Below are 8215 nucleotides of genomic sequence, written 5' to 3'. Positions count from 1 at the left end.
CCCCACAAAATGGGAAGGAAGGAAGGGAGGAAAACAAAAACAGCGACAACATTCTATGGAGGAAAACTTATTTTACTAACTATGATATGGAAATGCAAGATAACACAATATAATACAATCTGATTGAAATTGAGACTAATGAATGAAATAAAATAGGAGAGAGAGAGTTCCCGAGACCGATTCAAACCTGAAAAGCTTGGAACGGCCAGGAAAGCACCCTCCAGCACCCACTGCCAGGCAGTAAGAGACCGCCCCACCCGGAAGAGCCAGATCCCGTGACTTCTGTAATGTATAGGGATAGGTGCCTGGAATTGGAGCATTAACACTTTAACTCCCAGTACACTACATGATGTTTTGATGCGGAATACTGAGAACCAAAAACAAAAAACATAAAACCATGACAGGAACTGAGAAGAGAACCTGGAAACCGGTCTGAACATTGCACCGTTTGTAAAATTAGCTACTCATATCATAGAATGGCCTGGGTTGAAAAGGACCACAATGATCATCAAGTTTCAACCCCCCTGCTATGTGCAGGGTCGCCAGCCACTAGACCAGGCTGCCCAGAGCCACATCCAGCCTGGCCTTGAATGCATCCAGAGCTGGGGCATCCACAACCTCCTTGAGCAACCTGTTCCAGTGCATCACCACTCTCTGGGTGAAAAACTTCCTCGTAATATATAAACTAAACCTCCCCTGTCTCAGTTTAAAGACATTCCCCCTCGTCCTATCACTATCCACTCTCGTAAGCAGCCATGCCCCCTCCTGTATATATGCTCCCTTCAAGTACTGGAAGGCCACAATGAGATTGCCCTGGAGCCTTCTCTTTTCCAAGCTAAACAAGCTCAGTTCCCTCAATCTTTCCTCATAGGAGAGGTGCTCCAGCCCTCTGATCATCTTAGTGGCCCTCTTCTGGACCAAGCTCTGAGAACTCCACGTCCTTTCTGTGCTGGGGGCCCCAGGCCTGGACACAGTACTCTAGATGTGGTCTCACAAGAGCTGAGTAGAGGGGGACAATCACCTCCCTCTCCCTGCTGGCCACCCCTTTGCATGCAGCCCAGAACTTAGTTGGCTTTCTGGGCTGCAAGCGCACATTACCGGCTTATGTCCAGCTTCTTGTCCACCAGGACCCCCAAGTCCTTCTCCTCAGGGCTGCTCTCAAGGAGATCTTCCCCTGCCTAAGTGGAACTCCTTCTGGGATGTAACTGTGCACTTGGCCTTATTGAACCTCATTAGGTTCACGAGTCCACTTCTCCAGCCTGTCCAGTTCCCTCTGGATGGCTTCACTTCTTTCCAGTGTATCGACTGCACCACTCAGCTTAGTGTCATCAACAAACTTGCTGAGGTTGCACTCCATGCCATCATCTATGTCATTGATGAAGATGTTGAAGAGCACTGGTCCCAAGCCTGACCCTTGTGGGATACCGCAAGTGACCAGCCTCCACCCTGACACGGAATCATTAATCACAACCCTTTGGTTGTGTGCAGCCAACCAATTCTTAATCCATCAAAAAGTCCATCCTTCAAATTCATACCTCTTCAGTTTAGAGAGAAGGATGTGGTGAGGGACCATGTCAAAGGCTTTGCAGAAGTGCAGGTAGATGATATCCGTTGCCCTTCCCCTGTCTACTGATGCCGTCACTCCATCATAGAAGGCCACTAGATTGGTCAGGCAAGATCTGCCCTTGGTGAAGCCGTGCTGGCTGTCTCTAATCACCTGTTTATCTCGTATGTGCCTTAACATAGCTTTGAGGAAGATCTGTTCCATGATCTTCCCAGGCACAGAGTTGAGGCTCACCGGCCTGTAGTTCCCTGGGTCTTCCTTTCTCCCTTTCTTAAAAATGGTAATAAGGTTTCCCTTTTTCCAGTCACCCGGGACTTCACCAGACAGCCAAGATTTTTCAGATATGATGGAGAGCGGCTCTGCAACCACATCAGTCATCTCTTTCAGAACCCTAGGATGGATATCATTTGGTCCCATGGACTTAAACACGTTCAATTTCATGAGGAGGTCTCGGACTTGGTCCACTGTTACAGTGGGACAGAAACCACTCCCCACACCCTCACCTAGAGGCTCACGGTCCTGGCAGACATGGGAAGCCTGACCATCTGTGAAGACTGAGGCAAAGCACCCACTGAGTATCTCAGCTTTTTCTATGTCTGAGGAAGCCAGCTCCCCGTTACCTTTTATCAGAGGATGAAATCTTTACCCACATTCCATGTGTCTAACCACATATCTCTACCTCAGATTGGTTGGGCGTGAATAGTCCATTCCTGGGTGGCCGACTGTGCAATCCAAAGAGTGAGCCCCCGGTACACAGCCCATCTGTCTGTGAAGAGATTCGGGATACCATCACTGGGTTCCTTGGTTAAAACCATCCACACAGCTCGCAGTTCTGCCTCTTGGCTACTCTGACCATCTCCCTCTTCAAAAAAGATTGTTTCAGTGGAGGGATGGTTTGCCATTGCTCTCCACTTGTTCAGATTATCCTTGCTGGACCCATCCACGTACCAGGCATTTTCTCGAATGGGATGTTTCCCTTCCTGAATGGGACTCTTCTCTGGTGGAGCGACTATTGTCTCTTCTGGCACATTACTGTGATATGTCACTGGGCCAAGGATATTATGGAGTTGTTCTTTCAGTGGTGATGAAGACAGACTACTCCTCTGGCTGACATAGGCGACCCATAATGCCACTGTCTGTGCTTGAGCCACCCCTGTCTTAGGAAGGTGGATCAGGTCTTTCACCCACCCCTGAATTCGCAGTGCTCTTAACTATGACTTCAGATGTTTGGGTTATTGGCTCTACTGCCTGTAATGCGGAGTAGGCAGCCAATAACTGTTTTTCAGTCATACTGTACCTTTCTTCTGCTTCATGCCAAACCAGAGACCAGAACCCAACTGAGCTTCGAATGGGATTTTGGCATTGCCATAGGCCTCAGCCAAATGCATCTTGAGTTACATGGACGCCTAGTTTGGATGGAAGGGTGGGATCGAATATACCCAGTGCCTGGGCCTGTTTAGCAGCTAGTTTTGCTTGCTGGAATGCCGCGGATAGCATCCTAATCAGATTGTTCTCAAGCGGGGAAGCGTGACAGTACTCAATATGAGTGATCAAGCTTCACTTTATTGTTGCACACACAGGGTTTATATATGGTTCCAATACACATGTGTTCGCTTACTATTGGTGCACAATGTGGGCTGCTAGGTGGGCTGCCTAGCCTCAACCAATGCTCAGCCAGCATTCACAGCTGTGCTGCTGAGCCCGTCAACTTGTCAGCCCCCACACATCCACAGAGCACAGCTGCGAATGTGGGCCTGCTGTTTACGTGCTGCCCCAAGGACATTGTGACTCCCATCTAACTCCTAATATTTTCTCATGGGTATGCACTCTGTGCTGCCACACCAGTTATGCTCATACACATTCTCATGGCCGCCCTGCTCTCACAGCCATCCCCCAAAAATTCCCCCTTTTTCTTTTTGTACGAGCATAGCTTTCTGTGTGGCTTTGTCAATACCGTTCATGATACAGCTATACACTATGCGGAGCAGTAAAAGCATAATTAGAATAAGCAATAGCCAATGCAAGCCTTCTTTGATTAATGCCGTGAGCTATGGGGACAGCCCCCCAAATAGTGATTCTAGCCAATCATCAAATGGGTTTTTATTAACCTGAATCTTTTGCGTATGTTCCTTCAACCATTGAAGTTGCTCATGTATGGACCGACTATGGTCTGAAAGGTTGAAGCAACACATCCCCTCAAAGTCCTCACAGCCATGTCCCTGTGCTAAAAGCAGAAAGTCAATTGCCGCGTGATTTTGTAGCAAAGTGTGCCTAAGACTATCCATATCAGATAACTTATATTCCAAGATTAAAGTGGTCTCGTTAGCCTGTTTCGCTGACCAACATGCTAGGTTTTCTAATTGTTTTAACACTTGGGCTGCTGCCACGCCTGGCGTAAAGAGTGAAGCGAACACCCGGGCAGTAGTCGACCATAAGTCAACGTTGTCGTTGCAATCTGGTGTCAGGCGGCGTATACTCCGCTGTTGCCCGGCCTTATGCTGACCAGAGGAGACATTAAGCCATTGACGATGTTGGGGAGCGAACAGTGCTAATTGTCCAAGATAGCAAGGTCCTCCTTGGACATTGGCAGGGACACCTGCCCATGCCATGTCACCACATATTAAAAATACACGTGGGGGTAGGGCCTTAGCCGAGTCATTATTCCACAGTGTGGGTTGGGAGTTGTCTTCGGAAAGGCTTACTCCATATCCATACCACGGTCGTAGGTTACCTCTTTCCCCGGTTAGGTTGCTGTAACCGCAGTATGCCCCCCATACCGAAAATTCCCGTTCATTATGGGGGGAGACTACCGTCCATCCTGTCGCGTCAAAAAAAGGGTTATCCGTGTGGTCCCACAGTTGCTTGAGTATATTTGCCCCAGCACTAAGGCCCTGGTGCGATCGTCCAAAGCAAAAGCATGTTTGACTCCATCCTGCTGAAGCGTTTCCTATTGCCTGGGAACCCAGGAGATCCAGCTCTTGGGGGTCCCATGGCAAGGAGACACTTAGTTGTTCTATCAAGCATGCACTTTGTTCTGAAGTGTTGTAATGGGAACATGGATTATCTCTTACGTATCCTTGAAAGCTCTCCAGCCGATAACTCAGTACACCGACCAGGCAGGTCCAGAAAGGTTCAGTGGCCGACTGAAGACTCAGGCAGAAGTCAGTCTGGCCCGTCTTGTTCACCCAGGTCACCCATAGGTTCCCTGGCTGCAACACCTGAAGGACTGCCTGGCCGCTGAGGTGGCAACCTGTCAGTATCAGCAGAAATAGACACTGCTGCCTTAGTCCACTTCGCTGGGACCCACAGTAGTCCTGTTGGGGTGAGCACACACATGTAACCCCTTCCCATGTATTTCACCTCTGAGGGGCCCTCCCAAATCCCTGTCTTGGGATTTCTATACCTTATGAAGAACGGCTTGCTGCTACCTTGAGAGGGTACCCGCCCATGAATCTGGGCTGATGCCTCTTCTCTATCCCCAAAGATGCACAGATAATTAATTGTAAACAATGCCCTAGCCAGGCGCTCCTGGGGATCCCTTACCTCAGAAAGTTTCTCTATGTACCTCTTAAGCATCTGATTTGCCCTCTCCACCACTGCCTGGCCGGTTGGAGAGTTAGGCATGCCGGTGATATGTCGTACCCCCCATTTCTCACAAAATTGTTGAAAACTCCTGCTAACATATGTGGGGCCATTGTCTGTTTTTATCGTCCGGGGCAACCCCATGGCAGCAAAGCATAGTTTTACGTGCCGGGTGACATGTAACACCCTTTCCCCTGCTTGGGCAGTGGCCCAGATGAATCTACTATAAGTATCTATTGTGACATGCACATATTTTATTTTTCCAAATTCTGACACATGCGTCACATCCATCTGCCAAATTTCCAGGGGGGCCAAGTCCCCGAGGATTGACTCCTAAGCCTAAACCAGGCCCATGTCCCATACATGTTGGGCACGCTCGCACAATCCCTAGACTAATATCATACAATTGGCACAAGCCCTTAGCATTCTGGTGAAACATGCTGTGGGCCTCACGGGCCTGAGCTTATCTATTGACAGGGATGGTTGTCGCCACCAAGTCGTCTGCTCGCTGGTTCCCTTCACCTAAGCCCTCCACCCATTTGTGGCTTCTGACATGAATCACAGCATACTTCTCATCCCTTATCATAACCGCTCTCTGTAACATAGTAACTCAAATAGGCGTTGGTTGCCAATATCCCTGATTCTAGCGTCCTCTACCCTTTCTATGAGGCCCACAACGTATAACGAATCCGATACTACGTTAAGGGGCTTTTGAGACCAGTTCAGGAACGCCCAGACTACAGCAGAAAGCTCTAAGGTCTGCAAAGAGTCCCCGGATTGCGCTTGAAGGATTCGATGCTTCCATTGCTGGTCTTCTTGCCATGTCGCTACTGCTGTACGCGACTTCCGGCCGGCATCTGTGAAAACTGTTACTGCATTTTGAAGAGGAGTTCTACTTCGTTTGGGTATTTTTAACCAATGTTGTTGTGACATCCATTTCAGTATTGGGGAGGCGAGGGATTGTACTGTCAGAGCTGTTCCGGAGGTCAGCAAACTTGCTGCCAGCTCATCCAAATTCTGTAGATACCAGTCCAAGTCCACACATTTGAGGGATAAATATATGAGGTTCCTGGCTCTTCCCCAGAGATTCTGAGAACTCTGTAACGTCCTTTCCTTACTAATTCCGCGAGGTTGTCGATCCTTTGCTAGATTGTCATTTTTGGCTGCAAGCTCGTGAACAGCCATTCCAGCACCTTTATATCTGGTCTCTCCCCCTTTTTCTTTTTGCACTGCGTCAGTGCACCCAGCAGTTGCCTGTGGCCACTTAGGATAGTGATATCGATGGGGAGAGATGGCTCACAGCGATCGACGGCCCGTGTCGCAATAAGATGTCCGAGAGTTTCAATAAGATGCTGCTGCTCTGTTGTCACTGAAATGCGGGTGGCAGGATCGGTGCCCTTTAGAAGGGGATGCAGTACATTAAGATCGTCGTTGGAGATACCGACAATGGGGCGTAGCCACTGTAAATCACCTAGAAGTTTCTGGGCGTCGTTGAGAGTCCGAATATTGGTGTGTAACGCCAACTTTTGTGGGCTGATCTGCGACTGTGTGATGGTCCAGCCCAGGTACTTCCATGGGGGCTCGCGCTGTACCTTTTCCAGAGCTATGACCAGTCCTTTATCCTGGAGTGTACGTCCCAGGAACGTTTCCTGTTCGGCAGTGAACGGTTGTGGTTGCACAATGAGAATATCATCCATATAATGATATATGATTGCATGAGACTATGCCTCGCGAATTGACGCAAGGGCAGCGTCGACAAACAACTGACAGAGGGTAGGGCTATTCTTCATGCCTTGTGGCAACACAGTCCATTCGTATCGCGATGCCGGTGTGCCTTTGTTAGGTGAAGGTACAGTGAAAGCAAAGCGCTGCATATCATCTGGGTGAATGCCTATTGTGAAAAAACAGTCCTTAAGATCCACGATTAGGAGATTCCATTTCTCTGGGATCATTGCAGGGTTGGGGAGGCCAGGTTGTAAAGCTCCCATGGGCTGTATCTGATCATTAACAGCCCGAAGATCATGGAGCAGTCTATATTTTCTGGATTTCTTCTTTATTACAAATATGGGGGTGTTCCAAGGGCTGGTAGATGGCTGTATGTGGCCCTTATGTAACTGCTCTTTCACTAGTGCAAGGGCATTATCGAGGCTTTCCTTCTTTAGCAGCCACTGTTCGATCCAGACGGGTTTATCTGTCAGCCAAGTGAGTCGAATCGGGAAAGCCCAAACATCGGCCGCTAAGGAAAACCCACTTGAGTAGTCAGGACCATTCCCATTTGATCCAGAGCATCCCTGCCAATCAAGGATTGGACCCCAGGGGGTAGTGGCATTACTGTGATGTGGCAGTGAGCGTGCCGGCCGTCGAGACCTTAATGGGTCTACCTGACTCACCAAGTGTAATGCTATAATGGGATGAAACATACTGTGATAATAGCAGGGTGGCAAAGTCTTTGGCTACAGCAAGTGAGAACAAGCCCAAACGCAGCAGCCACAGACAAAGAAATGAAGGGAAAGAGCTGTTTACCCTTGGAAGGCCTCACATAGGCAGGAATCTCCAGCAAAAGATGCTGTGGTCTCCACTGCCAACCCTTAAATGAGGTCTCAGAAGGGGTGGATCCTGGCTTCGCCTCTTCTGGTCACTTGGGTACATTGCATGCACCTGAGCTCCTTTGGGTTGGCCCTGTCTTCCCACCAGGTGTTCAATCATGGTTTCAGGCTGTGACTTAGCATTTCCACTACAAAAACCCATTTTCCTTTTCTTTTGCCCCACTATTTTTTAATCAGATCCTGTCAACAGTTTACGGGCTGGTTCAGCCCGGTTCTGTGAGTAGTGGGGCGGGGGGATTTCACAAAATCCGCGCCTCCAGAAAAGGGAAACAGGGGACCCCAAAATAATTAAAAGCAGCAGCAACCATCTGAGGAGAAACAAACTAATTTACTAAATATGGTATCGGAATGCAAGATAACACACTATAATACAATATAATTAGAATTGAAGCTAATAAAAGAAATATAATGAGAGTGTCCGAAAGGTGGATGGGCCTCACCATAACGCTGAGGTGAGATGCAC

This window comes from Meleagris gallopavo, chromosome W (assembly GCF_000146605.3).
Source record: "Meleagris gallopavo isolate NT-WF06-2002-E0010 breed Aviagen turkey brand Nicholas breeding stock chromosome W, Turkey_5.1, whole genome shotgun sequence".
NCBI classification, from domain to species: Eukaryota; Metazoa; Chordata; class Aves; order Galliformes; family Phasianidae; genus Meleagris; species Meleagris gallopavo.
The sequence above is the reverse complement of the archived record's forward strand: the minus strand, read 5'-3'. Positions refer to the sequence as shown.